The following is a 17,320-nucleotide window of genomic DNA, read 5'->3' as shown; positions in this document are numbered from 1 at the left end:
GGAAGGATTGCTTGAACCCAGGAGTTCTAGACCAGCCTGGGAAACATAGTGAGACCCCATCTCTTTAAAAAAAATTAGCTGGTTTTGATGGCAGGTGCGTCATTCCAGCTACTCAGGAGGCTGAGATGGGAGGTTCGCTTGAGCCTGGGAGGTGAAAGCTACAGTGAGCCATGATTGTGCCACTGCACTCCAATCTGGGTGAAAGAGTGAGACGCTCTCTCAAAAAAAAAAAAAAAAAAAAAGTTCCTGGAAACTGCCTACTATCCTAGGGCTTTGGCAAACATATTGTCTTGCTTACTTTCTTCTGAGCACATATCACAGATTATGAGTGTTTCCTTGCTAGACTGTAAATTCCATGAGGGCAGGGACTATGTCAGTCTGGTTCATCATTGTATTTCTGCATGCTCAACATGTAATTGTAGCTTAAAGAACAAAGGGATGAGTAAAGGAATGAATGAAAAGGTCTTCCTACCTAGTACATCAAGGATAATGAAACCTTCTCCATGTCATCCAGAGTAAATACATTCAGTCTTTTCAGTCCTCTATGATGGTTACACTGTGTGTGCCTTTTTAGGACTATGCTGTTGTGGGTATAACTATTGTTTGTGTATTTGTGTTTATGCAAGTGTGAGTGCATTATTAAATACATATGTCCCTTTGTTTTGAGCAAATGTGTATGTTTGCTCAAAGCCCGTGTCAATTCAGTATACATGTGTGATGGCATTGGGCCATTGCAAATCTGGTTTTGTTCACACATGTGAACATGTGTGAACATGGATTGATGTGTGTATGCTGCATGTGCTGCGTGAGATTGCAGACACAATTGCCTAATGGATTGTAAATATCTGTAGGAGATTCTGTGTGTATGCACGTGAACTCTAGAGGTGTGTACAGGTATGCCCACCATGTAATTTTGTACATGTGTCTGTATCAATGATTGTGTAAATGTATATGTGGTCATGTATGTATTTGTGACAGTCCAAAGATCAAGGTGTAGGATCAAAAAACCACTTTAGTCAAATAATAAGTGTTGGTGAGGAGGTATAAAAATGGAAACCCTCACACATTGCTGGTTGGAATGTAAAATGGTACAGCCTCTTTGCAGAACAGTCTGGCAATTCCTGATATGATTAAACATAGGATTACTATATAACTCAATAAATCCATTTCTAGTATATGCCCAAAAGAAATGAAAACATGTGTCTACACAAAAACTTATAGAAATGTTTCAGCAGCATTATTCATAATAACCCAAAGAGGGAAACAACTCAAATGTCTACTCATTGATGAGTAGATAAAGAAAATACGGTATAACCATACAATGAAGTATTATTCAGCCATAAAGAAGAATGAAGTATTGATACATAAGAGAACATGAATGAACCTTGAAAACATTATACTAAGTGAAAGAAGCCAGACACAAAAGACCACATATTATTTGATTCCATGTATATGAAATGTCCAGAATAAGTCAATCTACAGAGGTAGAAAATAGATGATCATTTCCAAGGGTTGGGATGATGGTGAATATGAGGTGATAGCTAAAGGGCACAAGGTTTCTTTTTGAAGTGATAGAATATCCTAAAATTGTAATGGTAATGGCTATACATCTGTGAATATACTAAAAACCACTGAGTTGTATACCTTAAATGGGTGAATTGTATGGTAGGTGAATTATATCTCAATAATAAAGAATTAAGAAGAACGAAACCATTCCACAATCACCCTCCTGAGGTACTCTTAGCACTACATAAAATGTTCTGAGTTTGTAATCAGATATTGTTACACTGGTTCCTTCAAACAGACATGACAAGGAGCTGGCTTTGGGCTAGGCTGCTCCTTGCCTATGACTGGGGAAGGTAAACCCCTACAGGGTTTATGTTTGTGGAAACTGTTGAAGCACTGATTAAACGGGATGGACTTCACTTAACACCCTTGGATTTCCAATATTATGTTTGAGTAAAGGAACTGCTATCCACACACACCATTAATCCTTTAGGGAGGGGGAAGATGCCAGAATGCAAAGCCATCTTCCATTACACTAGGGTCTGTCTTTTTACTTCTCTGGGCCTTTATCTGGGGAGGGCATGTTTCCCCCATTTGGAATAGTAAGCCTGGCCAGGAGAGTAATCTGTGGGCTTGTGATGGAGTTATTTCTAATAGGGAATGGGAAAGGATGTTAGTTTCTCAGGTTTTAAAGTGTCCTGGAGGAGAAGAGAAAGGATGACATGAGAAGGAGGAGGAAGGAGACAATGAAGAAGAGGGGTGAGGGGGAGATAGTGGAAAACCCTGAGAATAGAATAGGGTAAAACTAGAACAGAGATACTGTGGGAGAACGGTAGCTCCAGAGGGACAGAGTGAGGAAGGAAGGAGAAAAGAGGGAGATAAAAACAGTTTGAACAGGCCATGTTGGAAAACAGATTGGCCATTTTTTATAAAGTTAATTATACACTTTCCATACCACTCAGCAATTGTACTCACAAATATTTACTTGAGCAATGAAAACATATGTCCATACAAGGACCTATACATGAATGTTCAGAACAACTTCATTCATTTTAATGAAACACTAGAAACACCCCAAATGCCCATCAACTGGTGAATCACCTGGCAAATTGTGGTATAATCACAGCGGTGTACTCCTTAGTGATGCATGCAACAGCAGGATGTATCTTAACATTGCCCTAAGTGAAAGATGCAGGACGCTGAAGAATATATACTATGTAATGCCAATTATATAAACTTTTTAAAAAAGAAGCCATAACTATAGTGACAGAAAACAGATTAAGGGTTGACAGGAGCCAGGGTGAGGAGAGAGAATTGATAGCAAAGGGGCACAAGAGAGCTTTTTGAGATGATGCAAATGTCTGATATCTTGATGTTGGTAGTGATTACATACTGTATACGTTTACCAAAAATTATTGAACTGTATACTCAAAATGCTTAAATGTTATTGTATGTAATTAAACATCAATAAAGCTGTTAAAAAACGTGAATACATTATCTAGTTAAGGCCACAGGAAACTTCCGAGTGACCTTAGCTTGAGTCAGCTCGAGGTCCGGAATTAGTGAGGAAGGGGATGAGAATCACTTAGCTTCATAGAGGGCAGCTAGCAAGTAACCCTCATGGTAAGGGGCCACCTGAATAGGAGAGAAACCAAGAACAGGAACCTATGGATCAGAGGCTCAATAAGGCAAAGGAAAAATGAACGAATGAATGACTGGAGAAACAGGCAAAGAGAACAAGATAGACATAGGCAGAGAAGAGAGAAACTGGGTGGGAGAGAAGACAGGCAGAACAAGACAGAAAGGAAGGCCCCACCCGGTAAGTGAAGACAACCAGACAGATGGCTAGCTTCTGAGGAAGCAAGTCTGCTCCTGTCACTGGGATCGAAGAAGGAGGCCCAACCTTTCTGAGTGAATGGGCCTGGCCCTGGTTCATTTCCCTGGGGTCAAGTGTGACCTCAGGTGCCCATGCCACAAGGGGTTTTTAAGGCTGGATGGGAGGTTCTCCACCAACTGATGCTCCCTGGCACAGGGTTCCAAGTCCTGAGCAAGATCAGGGTAAGTATGGGTGTGTGGGTGTGGTGGGGAAGGGCATTCTTGCTGAAATCTAAACACATTTTTTCCCTCCCTTTTGAAGGAAATGACTCATTTAAAATAAGTCTTTATCAACCACAGCAGAATCCACAGCTATATGGCTTCTGGGAATTTCCAGGTCTTCAGGTGCTAAGTGAGGGAGGAAGAGGGTATGAAGCCTCCTGGCACAGAGTTGCTGGCAATGCTCTGCCCTGCTGGTCCTGCTGTCTTCACCATCAGCCACGCAGGGATAGAAAATGCAGTTACCTCTTAGGAGTCCAGGGAGGAGGTCTAACTTAGGACTCAGGCCAGTGGCTCTACAATCTACCAGGACCTATGATCTTGGACAAGTGGTTGAATTCTGTGGATCCTCCATTTCTTCAAAATCTATAAAATGGGGCAATGATGGTATTTCTCTTTTAGAGTTGTTATGAGGTTTAAGTAAAACAATGCATGTAAATTATTTAGCACAGGATTTGACACACTATAAGTGTTCAATAGATACTACTCATTTTGATCTGCAAAGAGATTAGTTACTGTGTAGGGTGGGGACAGAGTGGGTGGAGTACCTCTTATGGGACAGCCTGGCAAGGTCTTGGACTGAAAGCAGGACCCAAGAATGTGGTGGGTATGGGGAGGAGTGCCTGTAGCAACCTTGCTCCTCTCTTCTAGCAGAAAACCTCCCCACTTTTCCAAATGTAAGTTTGTTTTTCTCCATTCCGTGCTGTGGCTCTCAGCTATTTCCTCCAGGGCTTTGCCTTTTGGTAACTTGGCGGGTATGGGGTGACTATCTTCCCAGTGGAGTGTGAACTACTCTAGAGCTGGTTATGGTGCTACACCTGGTATTCCCCAAAACTAACAAGGGCCTTGAACCTACAGTGTTCACTCAGGGTTGAGAGAAGGGCTACATTTTATTTTATTTTTTATTTTTTTGAGACAGAGTCTTGCTTTGTCACCCAGGCGACAGTGCCATGATGCAATCATGGCTCACTGCAGCCTCAACCTCCCAGGCTCAATCGATCCTCCCCCCTCAGCCTCCTGAGTAGCTGGGACTACAGAGGTGCAACACCATGCCCAGATAGTTTTTTATATTTTTTGTAGAAATGGGGTTCTACCATGTTGCCCAGGCTGGTCTCCAACTCCTGGGCTCAAGCAATATGCCCTCGGCCTCCCAAAGTGCTGGGATTACAAGCATGAGCCACTGCTCCTGGCCTAGGGCTGCATTTCAGAGAGAGAAAATTAGGTATTGGTGGTTTCTGTACCCACCACTAGGGACAATCTGGAGCTGACCATCTGACTTTATAAAGTTAAAAGCTCGTTCCCCTCTATAGACTCAAAACAAGTTAAGAGCCACATTTGGTAATTGCTGTGTGTGGACCTTCTTGCGTCCTAGGCACTGTGCTAGGCACTGGGGTTACTGCAATAAGCAAGACACACAGGGCTCCATTCTCATGTGGAGCTCACAGTGTATGCCAGGAAGCTCCTGTAACATACTATGTAACATATTCATACTCAGTGACACCTATGACTATGCTGCGTAAGCCTGCGCATATTGGGGTTGGGGAAGATCGGGATGCTCTGGGAGCTAGCAGGAGAGGCTTGCCTGGACCTCCAAGGGCTGCTTCACCTCACATGCTAATTTATACATGGGCCCCATGGTCATTACCCCCATTTTTTTTTTTTTTTTTGAGACGGAGTCTCGCTCTGTCGCCCAAGCTGGAGTGCAGTGGCCGGATCTCAGCTCACTGCAAGCTCCGCCTCTCGGGTTCACGCCATTCTCCTGCCTCAGCCTCCTGAGTAGCTGGGACTACAGGTGCCCGCCACCTCGCCCGGCTAGTTTTTTGTACTTTTTAGTAGAGACGGGGTTTCATCGTGTTAGCCAGGATGGTCTCGATCTCCTGACCTTGTGATCCGCCCACCTCGGCCTCCTGAAGTGCTGGGATTACAGGCTTGAGCCACTGCGCCCGGCCTACCCCCATTTTTATAGATGGGGAAACTGAGATAAAAAGATTTCACAACTTTCAGGAAGTGGCCAAATGGGTGGACAGCTTGATACCAGAAGCAAGGACCCTAGGCTCAGAGTCCTTTCTGTAGAGCCCAAGGTTAACATTTCCAGATCTCAGTGTGGCTGAAGGGGTCATATAGAGGAGGCATATGTGTTTATGTTCGCGGACAGGAACCACCGTTCCTGTCAGGTGTCCCTAGTCATACAGAATAGGTCTGCAGGCAGGTGGGATATGAAGCTGTTTGTGCTTGTTTTTCTTTTCCTTTCCCTGACAGGGCAGAGCTGAGGGAGTCAGAGCTCCAGTTGCCAGGCGGCTATCAGCCCTTCACCATCTACGGCTGTCTCAGGGCCAGCCCCACCTGCGACCCTCCCTGTTCTTAATGAGCAAGGAGCAGCCACCCAGAGTTATTTATTTGTCCTGAGAGTAAAAACACTGTCTGAGAGAGAGAACTCATTTATGAGCTGTCAGCAGGTCCCTTTAGGTTCATCTCAAAAATACTTTTTTTTCCCGAAGTACACGGCTAGGTCTGCAGGGGCTATATTGCATAACGCTGTGAAGACTACTGAATTTACACTTCCCAAGGAGTCAGCAAAATTTGGAAGATCCTCTGTGATCTGCTGGCATTTTGCTCTCCAGCCTCACCTTTCTCCATTCCCTTCTCCCCCACTTCAGTGGGGTCTTTTCTTAGTTCTTTGAGCAGGCCACACCCGTGACCTTGTGCCTCTCCTGGCCACCCCCTACCCTGTTACTTCCCACTTCCCACTTCTGGTCTGACTGTAACTTCCCTTTGTTATTAAAATGTAAAATTATAAATATATTATGCATACAGATAAGTGTATATATTTTGTGTATAATTTAAAGAATAATAATATAACAGATACCTGCATACATACCACCCATAAAACAGATACCTGCTTACATACCATCCGACTTAAGAAACACAAAAAAATAGAAGTTGAATATTGTGCTTAGAAGCCCTCTGCATATTCCCCCATAATCAAGTCTCTCTCCCAAGTTATCCCAGAGGTAACTACAATGCTGAAGTTTGTGTTAATCATTCCGAGGCTTTTCTATGTTGTTACCACCTTGGCATATATCCCTAAACAGTATGCTGTTTAGTTTTGTCTATCTTTGAACATTGTATGAATGGACTCACAATGTGTGTATTTTGTGACTCGCATCTTTTGCTTAATGGGAAGTTTTTGCATATATTTATGGCTAATTTTCACTGCTGATTCTTGTATTTCATTCTGTGACTATACCGCCATTTATGTGTCATTTGGGCAATTTTCAGTTTGGGGCTGTTATGAGTGATGTTACTATGAACATTTTTGTACATGTCCCCTGTGCACATGTGCAAGAATTTCTCCAGGATATACATCTAGGAGTGGAATTGATGGGCCGTAGGGTATGAGCCTGTTCAGTTTTATTGGGCAATAACATACTGTTTCCCAATGTGGCCGTAACAATTTACACTTCCACCAGCAGTGAATGACAATTACTGTTACCCCATAGTCTCACCAGCATGTGGTAAGGCCTGGCTTTCTAATACCTGCTGATTGGGTGGGTGGAAAATGCTATCTCATTGTGGTTTTAAATTAATTTCTCTGAGTACCAGGAGCTTTCATTTTTTTTTTTTTTTTAATATTTATGGACCATTCTTGTTATACGAAATGCCTGTTCATGTCCTTTGTCTCCCACTCCTCCATGGGGTTATTTATTATTTTTGTATTAAATTGTGGAGTTCTAATATATTGGATATGAATTCTTTGTAGCTTATATTTTTACTCTGTGGTGTCTTTTGATGAACTGAAGTTCTGATTTTTCATATAGTCAAACTCACAATATATTCCCTATGGTTCATGTTTTTAAACAGTCTTCAATAAGTTTTTTTTCCTCCCAAGGTCATACGGATAAACTTCTATACTGTCTTCTAAAAGTTTTATAGTTTTGCCTTCCACATTTAAGTCTTTAATCCACCTGGAATTGATTTTTGACAAGGGAGGAATCCAATTTCATCTTTTTCCACATGGATACCCAATTAGCCCAGCACCATAGTTCATCCTTCCCTTCTGATCTGCAAAGTCTGCTCTGTCATAAATCAAGCCTCCATGCTGTGTCTGCTTCTAGGTTCTCCAGCATGTTCCATTGGTTTAATAGAATCTCTATGCTAAATCCATGCCATCTTAATTAGCTTTGAAATAAAAATGGAAATCTGATTGGGTAAGTCCAATTCTTTATCCCAACCAAATTCCATCCTCTTCATTAGAAGTGTCTTGGCTCTTGGCTTTTTGTTCTTCCTTTTGAATCTCAGAATCACCTTTTGAGTTTCATAAAAACAAACAGCAAACAGACCCACTGGGATTTGAATTCATGGTTAAATTTAGGGGAGAATCAACCTCTTTAAATATTAAGTCATCCCATCCAAGAACATTGCATAATTCTCCATTTATGTTAGAGCCTCATTAATGGCTTTCGATAATGTTTTATACATTTTCTCAATAAAGGCCTTGCATGTCTTGTTATATTTATTCCTAGAGATTTAAACAATTTTGTTGTTCCTGTAAATGGTACCTTTTTAAAAATCATTTTTCTATTTAGTGTACAGAGATGCAATTGACTTTCTTATATTGATTTGTATTCAGCAACCTTGATAAGCTCATGTTTATTCCCATTACATTTTTTCTAGGTTCTTTTGAGTTCTCTATAGAGACAATAGTATCATCTGCAAATAACGACAGTTATGTTTCTTCCTTTCAAAGACTTAACCTTTTACTTCTTTTTCCTGCCTTACTGTGCTGGCCAGGCCCTCTGGGACAGTGCTGAGCAGAAACATGAAAATGGGCATTGTGTTCTTTTTTTTAATCTTAACGGAAATCCCTTCAGCATTTCACCATTAAGTATGATGTTTGCCGTAGATTTAAGTAGATTCCGTTAATCACATTAAGTAAGTTTCTTTTTATTCCTAGTTTGGTAGGACTTGTTAATATATAATGAGTGGACATAACATTTTATCAAACATTTTTTGTACCTGTTGAAAATGTCACCTTTTTTTCTCCTTTAATCTGTTACTGTGATAAATTACATCAGTTAATTTTCTAATGCTAAACCAACCATTCAATCTTGGAGAAAAACCCAACTTGATCATAATATATTCCATTTCCCTGCATTTCTGGGTTTGGTTTGCTAATACATACTTGAGGATTTTTGCGTCTGTGTTCCTGAGTGAAGCAGAAGTATTTCTTATGTTGTCTTTTCCTGGTTTTGATAGTAAGGCTGTCCTAATCTTATGAAATGAGTTGGAGAATGTTTTCTTCCATTCTTTGGAAGAATTTGTATAATAGTTAAATTATTCCCTCCTTGCAAGTGTGAAAGAACTCACCAGTAAATCTGTCTGGGTCTGGAGTTTTCTGTATAGGAAGATTTTAAATTACTGATACTATTTCTGAAATGGTTGCAATGTTATTCTAAAGGATTTCCAAGAGTTGTTTACCAGATGTAAAACGTTTTTCCACAAGCCCTGTTTGTTGTAGAGAAGTTCCTGTGGGAACACTTGCTGGGTGGCCTCCCTGTTGGGGAGAAAAGGTGGTACTTGGAGTATCTACATAGAGCCTTGGAAAACCCCAGCCTACGCAGACCCCCATACGTCATCAGTTCGTCCTTAGACAACCCGAGAGTCCCAGTGCCTTACTTAAGAGGAACCCCATGGGGGCAGTCACAGTTAGGAGGACTTTGGTAGCTTCTTGAGGCACTATGCAGCCATGGCTAACAGAATGGACTTTTGGGGCTGTCTGATGAGGGTTTGAGTTTTGGCATTGTAACTTACTGGCTGTGGGAGGCTCAGAATTAATCCCTCTGAGCCTCATTTCCTCATCTATGAAGGGATGCAAGAATAGTGGCTACCTTATGAGGTTCTTGTGAGGGTTTAATCAGAACATGCAAGCAAAGTGCTTTGCATAATGTCTGACTCATATGAGGTACCCAATAAATGGTTACCATTGTCACTATTATGACATAGGAGACATACAAAGCAGATGTCTGGGGAGAAGAAGCAGACAATAGGACTTCCTCAGTTGAACTGGATTTAAGAAGGAAAGATTCACTCTCTAGGATACAAAGGCCAGCCACCATAGTCCAGATTGCCTTTGAGGAAGACCCAGTGTGGGGTGGCTTAGCCCAAGTATGGGGGACATGCATTTAGGAGTCTTTCTTCCTTTTCCCTGATGCTAGGTTGGCCATTCTCATGGATCCTGAGGCTTCCATCCCTGGTACTTCCCCATAGCTATGCTCTGCATTGGCTTCTTGGGAAAAAGCAGAAAATGCAACCCACACTTCAAACCACAAAGACACATATGCTTTCTCCTTTGGTTGGGCACAGAATGTCTCCTGCCCTGCTACTCCCCTGCCGTTTTCTTTTTTTTCAGATAGAGTATCACTCTGTCACCCAGGCTGGAGTGCAGTAGTGTGATCTCGGCTCACTGCAACCTCTGCCTGCCACATTCCAGCAATTCTCGCGCCTCAGCCTCCAGAATAGCTGGGATTACAGGCGTGTGTAACTAGGCCCAGCTAGTTTTTGTACTTTTAATAGAGATGGGGATTTGCCATGTTGGCCAGGCTGGTCTCAAACTCCTGACTTCCAGTGATCCACCCACCTCGGCTTCCCAAAGTGCTGGGATTACAGGCGTGAGCCACCACGCCTGGCCATTTGAAATTTTTTTTTATTTTTTTATTTTAAGTAGAGACAATGTCTCACTATGTTGCCCAGGCTGGTCTCAAACTCCTGAGGTCAAGCGATCCTCCTGCCTCAGCCTCCCAAGTAGCTAATACTACAGGTGTGAGCCACTGCATCTGGTCTCCCCTGCTATTTTCTACCTCATGCTTTCCTGAAACCAAGGGTCCTGCTGCTTTCAAAGCAGGGTTTGGGCATCAAAGCAGAGTGTGATGGGGTGGGTACTGTTAGGGCTTTTTGAAATGCCAGGGTACACAGAAGTCTTAATTATAACCCTTGCCCTCCTCATGCTAACAGTCCGCTTGAGGAAGTGACTGTTTGGCAGTAATTATGGTTAAATCCTCTCACCGGGCCTCATGAAAGGCCATAAAAACTTACGTATGCAAAGTGTCTCTGAAGTCTGCTGCAGATCTCCTCATGGCATTTACTCACAGAAGATGCTTGCTAAGCATCTGCCAGGTACCAAGCACCGTGCTAGGCCTGGGGGATCCGTGATGAGACCACTGCACTCACAGACAGTGGAGACTGTGCCTCCAACCTACTCTCTGTCCTACCCCAGGCTCCTGCCCTCACATTCCCCAGACAAGAGTATCCCAAAGATGGGCAGTCTCCGGACATCTAGAAATTTTCATGCTCCACTCACCTCTCATTTGGACTAAAGGACCTATGTCCTTATAAAGTAGCTTTTTATGGTGGAGATATTGGTGATGGAGGTTATTTTCCGAACTAAGGAATATGGACCCACAGGGAGAGGTGGATGAGGGAAAGCAGCAGACCAAAACAGGAGACACTGGAGCATAACTGTTAGGAACTTGGGTTCTGAATTCAGATGTCCCTGGGCGCAGGTCCCCCGTTTGCTATGCTTTCACTGACTGTGTCACCCTGGGCAAGTTACTTAACCTGCCTGGTCCTAAATTCCTTCATCTGGTTTAGGGCAGCTTTAACAGTTTTTTTCCTAAGGACTTGTCAATTTTTTAAAATCTAAGGTTTCACTTCGGGGGAGATAGATGGCTGGTGAAGCAAACTGAAGTCAGAATAAAAAAAGTAAAAAAAAAAAAGTTAATTAAAAAAAAATCCCTTCTAAGGAATTTAGCGAGCCCAGAAATAATTTGGCAAGGTCAAGTTCATCTCAGCATCTTCAGAAAGTTTACTTTCTGCCTTGTGTTTGTTGTCTCTTAATTTCAAATTTTCTCAAAGGATATTATAGCAACAACAATGAACAGTTTTATTTCAAAAAAGAGAAAAAGTAATCGCTTACCACCACCACCCATTATCACAGCAGTTGTCTCTGTTCTTTTTTTTTTTTTTTTTTCTGAGACAGAGTCTCACTTCATCGCCCAGGCTGGAGTGCGGTGGCATAATCTTGGCTCACTGCAACCTCCGCTTCTCAGGTTCAAGCAATTCTCTTGCTTCAGCCTCCTGAGTAGCTGAGGTTACAGGTGTGCACTACCACGCCTGGCGAACTTTTGTATTTTTAGTAGAGATGGGGTTTCACCATGTTGGCCAGGCTGGTCTCCAACTCCTGACCTCAAGTGATTCACCTGCCTTGGCCTCTCAAAGTTCTGGGATTACAGGCAAGGGCCACTGCACCCGACCTCTGTTCTTTTTTGAGTAATTAAGTGCCCTCAATAAATAAGGATTTACATTCTTGGAAACCTAGGCTCCATTGCTGTCACAGTTCCTTGAAACACTCCCTGACACCTTCTTGTTGGCGAGTCTGCCTTCATCTTCTGAATTATTATCACTGGATACCCTTGGGAAGACACCCCATACTGAGGCTGAGAACTTGGTTGGTCATAGGACAATTTTTCTTTCTCATAGGATTATTAGAATGTGGCCGCAAAGTCCACCAGGGTCCCAGAATCCTTTCTGAGACATGCTCAGTGATCTCAGCAAATGAAAAGGGCATGTGTTTCCAAAGCCATCTCCTTCTGGATGGCAGGCTTGCTGGCTCTGTGGTTCTGCAGATATCAGAAGTTGTCCTTCATGGTCTCAAATGAGATTTAAACAGTTTTAACTGGCTGTCCCCAGAGACTCACCATCCCTGCCCCGAGGGCCCAGCCTGTGGTGCCTGGAGAGGTTCTACTCCCCTGCAAGCAAGCCCTCTGCTGTCCTCTCCCATCACTGGGTGAGCTACACAAGCTCAGGACCCAGGCTGTTTGGACAATTAATGCAGCTCACTCTTCAGAGCACTGCATTTGATGGGAAATAAAGGGAGAATAAAACTCTTCTGATAATCTTTGTTTTCAGGTGTCCTGATATTTTTATCTCATTGTGCTAAAAAGGAATGAAAATATGCATTTGCATTAAGAAGGGGAGAATCCCTAATTTTGGCCCATCCTTATAACAAGCATAAGTTTTATTTGTATCTCCACCTTTTAGAACAATATCTAAGCACTCAGTAAGTGTTTGTTGAGTCTGCTTTTAGGAAGATCAGTGTCTGCACCATCTGGGATGGATGTGAGAAAACCATCCTTCCAATTGTCTCTTCTGTTGGTAATAAGACTTTCGTAACAACAAACAATGGGGATATATTTGTGGGGGAGGGGTGTTACTTTTGTTCTTTACGTTTTCTTGATATTCCCTAACTCAGCCTCTTTTTCCACAAAGTGTGGGTGTCATTTTTCCCACAAAAAGGCTTAGGGCATGGCCAGGCACAGTGGCTTACGCCTGTAATTTCAGCACTTTGGGAGGCTGAGGCAGGCAGATCACCTAAGGTCGGGAATTTGAGACCAGCCTGACCCACATGGAGAAACCCTGTCTCTACTAATAACACAAAATTAGCCAGGCGTGGTGGCGCAGACCTGTAATTCCAGCTTCTCGGGAGGCTGAGGCAGGAGAATGGCTTGAACCTGGGAGACAGAGGTGGCAGTGAGCTGAGATTGGGCCATTGCACTCCAGCCTGGGCAACAAGAGTGAAACTCCATCTCAAAAAAAAAAAAAAGGAAAAAGAAAAAAAAAAGGCTAAGGGCTAGTGCTCACAGATTTTCACTAAGGAACTTCCTGTAACTTCTGGAGAGACATGATTTGGGAATATCTGGTCTCCTCTAATTGACAAATGCTCCTAGGTAAGACAATGTGAAAGACAAAAAAGGTTGAAAAGAAAGCACAGTCCTTGCCCTTAAGGAGTGTGTAATCTCACTAAGATGGGAGAAAAGAAAACAGAGTCACAAAATCAAGAGCTAATGATTACAGAATACTTGTCAGAGGCCACACATTCCTAAATACTCTATTATCTTATGTAATCCTCACAACAAACCAAAGGGCTAAATACCATTATCATCACTTTTCCCATTTGACCTTGAGAATGTCAAGGCAAAAACACATGTTTAGTAACTTGCCCAAGGCCACAGAGCCAGCAAGGAAGCTGAGCTGGGATTCGAACCTACATGATGTGACTGTGACTTCAGAGCCCGTTCTCTCAGCCCTAACTACAGCACACAAGTCAGTGTGTGCATTTTGGAGAGAGAATCAGGTGGTGCTGGCTCTAAGGGCTGGAAGGTTCTAGAGGGCAGGAGTCGGTGAGGGCTGGGATTCTCAGAGAAGGGCTTCTTTAGCTCCTGTGTCTCATTGGCTGGGCTAAGCCAGGAAGGGTTTGCCCCATTTCTGGGAACCCTGAAAAGATGCCTGAGAAGAGATTTCCCAGTCATTTCTCTGCTACCAGAGAGAAATGTGATTTACAGGCACACGTGTATAACTTTCCCAAGGCATGGCAGTAGGATGTCAGGCTGGGCTTTGGCCCTGAGCTGAGGTTTGGCAAAGCCTGAAGGAGAGCCAAGATAGCATCTGGATTGTCTCTGTCACCACACCTAGTGTCACCTCACCCCTCGGTCATGGGCCAGATGAAATTGCTGCCTCTTATGTAATAGACAATTTTTTTTTTTCAAGAGTTGTGGTCAGGGAACTCAGGTTCATATTACCTATATGAATCTTGGAAAAATCTGAAGCCCCTTCCCCTGGCTTTAGGATCCTAGTATATAAGAGCTGAAGATCTTGAAGCCATAAGAGCTTCAAGACCACCCAATTTAATCCTCTGAGGGGAAGTGGCAGGTTGAAGGTCATCACCCATGGGGCTTGGCCACAGAGTCAGACCTAAGTTCATCACTGGGAGAGGGTACCATGTCTTGGTAGCTGGTTCCAGAGGTTGGTTTGTTTGACTTGCTTTCCAGACTATGTTTCACTAATTTTCAGCAAATATTTATTAGGCTTTCCATATGCCTCAGTCTGTCCTTATGTCCTTATATTCTAGGGAGATGGCAGGTAAAACAAGATACACATATACAAAACAAAAACCAAGAAAACAGACTAATAAAATATATACCTTAAAGGAAGCAGAGATAGATGATGGGAGACCTGCTTTGGATAAGGTGTTTTCCATTCCATGCCCTCCTACCTGGCTGGGTGACCTTGGCTATAAAGTTCATCCAAACCCGACATGCTGCTTGTCTCTTGCCCCTGGAGCACGCATCATTGTGGGGTGCTTAGCTTTGGGGTGGGTCTTATTTACCTGGGGCACATGGAAGGGATGGGGCTGGGGATGCACCAGCCAAAGGTGTATTTTTCCATATATGGGAGGCTACCATCTTGGACAGTGGCTGCCTGGCCTCAAGCTTAGGGGTGCAGTTGATTTTGTCCTTCTGACAGAATCCAGATATCAAAGCACTAAAGCATGGACACACCCTCCATGGGAAAGGGTATTGGTTAATCTCAAAATCCCCAGGGCTGGCAGGACAAGAGCAAGCAAGGCAAAATGATGACACAGCAGAACTTGGCATTGCTGCCCCTTATACCCTTTATGGGCCTGTAGAGACCCCACGGCCCGCATTCACTTCTCACTCACCCACCCTGGTGATCCCTCCCTCCTTCATTCACTTACATACTTCTTTATTAAATTCCTCATTATTATAAGAATTCCCTCACACACTCATTCACATCTTCTTTCTTTTATCAGATTCCTCCATCTCTTAATCATTCATTCAGTCTCTTCTGTTTATTGGGTCATGTACATAGCTATGTATGTGTTCACTGGGTTTCACTCTCTTCATCACTCATTCATTCAACAAACATTTACTAGCCATCTCTCCTTGCCAGGCTCAACTGGGCTTAACCCTGGAGGGAGCAGGGGGACATCAGTCACCCTGTCTTTAAGGAGTTGAGGGCATTAAGGTACACTTAGGTAAATTCCAAAACAAGGTGGTAAGTGACAGAATTCCACCTGGAGGCATATGTCAATTGTTTGGAAGTGCAGATGGGATGGTGCCTCCCAGGCATCCAGTGCTCCTTCTTCCCTACAGGGCCCAAAGTGACCAGGTACACACATTCTCACAAAGGCATTAGGGACCTCAGAAGTGGCTAGACCAGAGAAGGGTGTTTACTTTTTATTTATTTTATGTTATTATTTTTGAGACCGAGTCTTGCTCTGTCACCCAGGCTGGAGTGCAGTGGCGTGGTCTCGGCTCACTGCAAGCTCTGCCTCCTGGGTTCACGCAATTCTCCTGCCTCAGCCTCCCAAGTAGCCGGGACTACAGGTTCCCGCCACCATGCCCGGCTAATTTTTTGTATATTTTTTTTTTTTTTTTTTTTTAGTAGAGACGTGTTAGCCAGGATGGTCTCAATCGCCTGACCTCATGATCCACTGGTCTTGGCTTCCCAAAGTGCGGGGATTATAGGCGTGAGCCACTGCGCCCGACCAGGTGTTTGCTTTTTAAAGGAAGAGGGCAATCTTTTAGCCCCAGGATCTGCAAACTCTCTAAAGGGCTAGAAAGTAAATCTTTCAGGCTTTGTGCAAGGTCTCTGTCACTACTACCTAATTGTTTCCTTGTAGTGTGAAAGCAGCCATAGATGATATGTAAAGAGTGAGCCTGGCTGAGTGCCAATCAAACATTATTTTTGGACACTGAAAATAGAATTTTATATAATTTTCACAGCATGGGGTTTTATTCTTTTGATTTTCACCCCTGTCCCCACCCCCCAATAAATTCAAAATCACATCTGTAAAAACCATTCTTAACTTGCTGGCCATATGAAAACAGGCAGCATGTGCATTTGGCCCATAGGCTGTAATTTGCTAATTTTGTTATAGCTCAAAGAAGTGAATGAACAGTGCATAATTTCCAGATGCCAATAGCAGAAATAGTTTAGGGGTTAGTAATTCTCCTGGTGACCTGGTTACTGCTTTGTGGAGAGATGAGGGCCCAGCAAGGGCCTAATCTCGGGCACAGGGAATCGGATTTTGAAAATACAGGATAGGTATTCTCTGACCTCATCAGTGTCCTGCCTCCTTGAAACGAATGCAGACAAATGATTAAAGCAGTAAACTCTCTCTGTGCTCCAGTGTGTCTTGTTCAAATCTGTTTAGGGCTTGTCACCTGAGTATATAACCCAGGCCTAGCAAAGAATAGGGCCTCAGTAAATCTTCACTGAATGAGAGGACACGGGCACATGGTAGGTACACCATATTTGTGAACAGAAGCAAGGACGCAGCAAGATTTCTCTCATCAGCACTGGCTCAGGTCAAGTCAAAGGCAGTCGGGGAAGGCGCAAGGGCTCAGTTAGGCAGCTTGAGCAAACCAGCGAGTAGAAAGATTTGTTCTTATTTCTGACTCTGCCCTTTTTGTCCTCAGAGTTGCTTGCCCTCTACTCAGTGTGGGAAAACAGGGCTTCCCTAGCTGAAGTGTCTTGGAAACAGACAAACCGGTGCTTGCAATATTCTTTGCATACGTAAGCAGTTTTTACTTCACATCTAGTTGTGCAATTTTCCATCAGGGCTTGATTGTTTTGGGATGGGAAGAGAGGGAGAAGAATGGATATTACATATCCCAAAGCTTGTGCATTAAGATACAATAAATGGTTTTTTTCTTCGATGAAAGGAAATGGTCCATTTTCTTGGAGTTTTCTCTTTATCTTTCTTTTGTTTTCTTTTCTTAACACACTGTCGTTTATCAAAAATAAAGTTCCTGAGGCATTCACAGAGGGCTGTGATAGGGGGCTGTATCTTGTTTTTCCA

The 17,320-nt window shown here is 43.2% G+C and overlaps 1 protein-coding gene across 4 annotated transcripts in view; it reads right to left on the bottom strand.

Moving 5' to 3' along the window:
- Nucleotides 1-17,320, bottom strand: part of SH3RF2 (SH3 domain containing ring finger 2) — a 125,715-nt gene that overhangs the window by 17,012 nt on the left and 91,383 nt on the right. The window lies entirely within an intron of this gene.

The sequence above is a fragment of the Rhinopithecus roxellana genome, chromosome 3 (genome assembly GCF_007565055.1).
Source record: "Rhinopithecus roxellana isolate Shanxi Qingling chromosome 3, ASM756505v1, whole genome shotgun sequence".
In the NCBI taxonomy this organism is placed as follows: Eukaryota; Metazoa; Chordata; class Mammalia; order Primates; family Cercopithecidae; genus Rhinopithecus; species Rhinopithecus roxellana.
The sequence above is the reverse complement of the archived record's forward strand: the minus strand, read 5'-3'. Positions and strand labels throughout refer to the sequence as shown.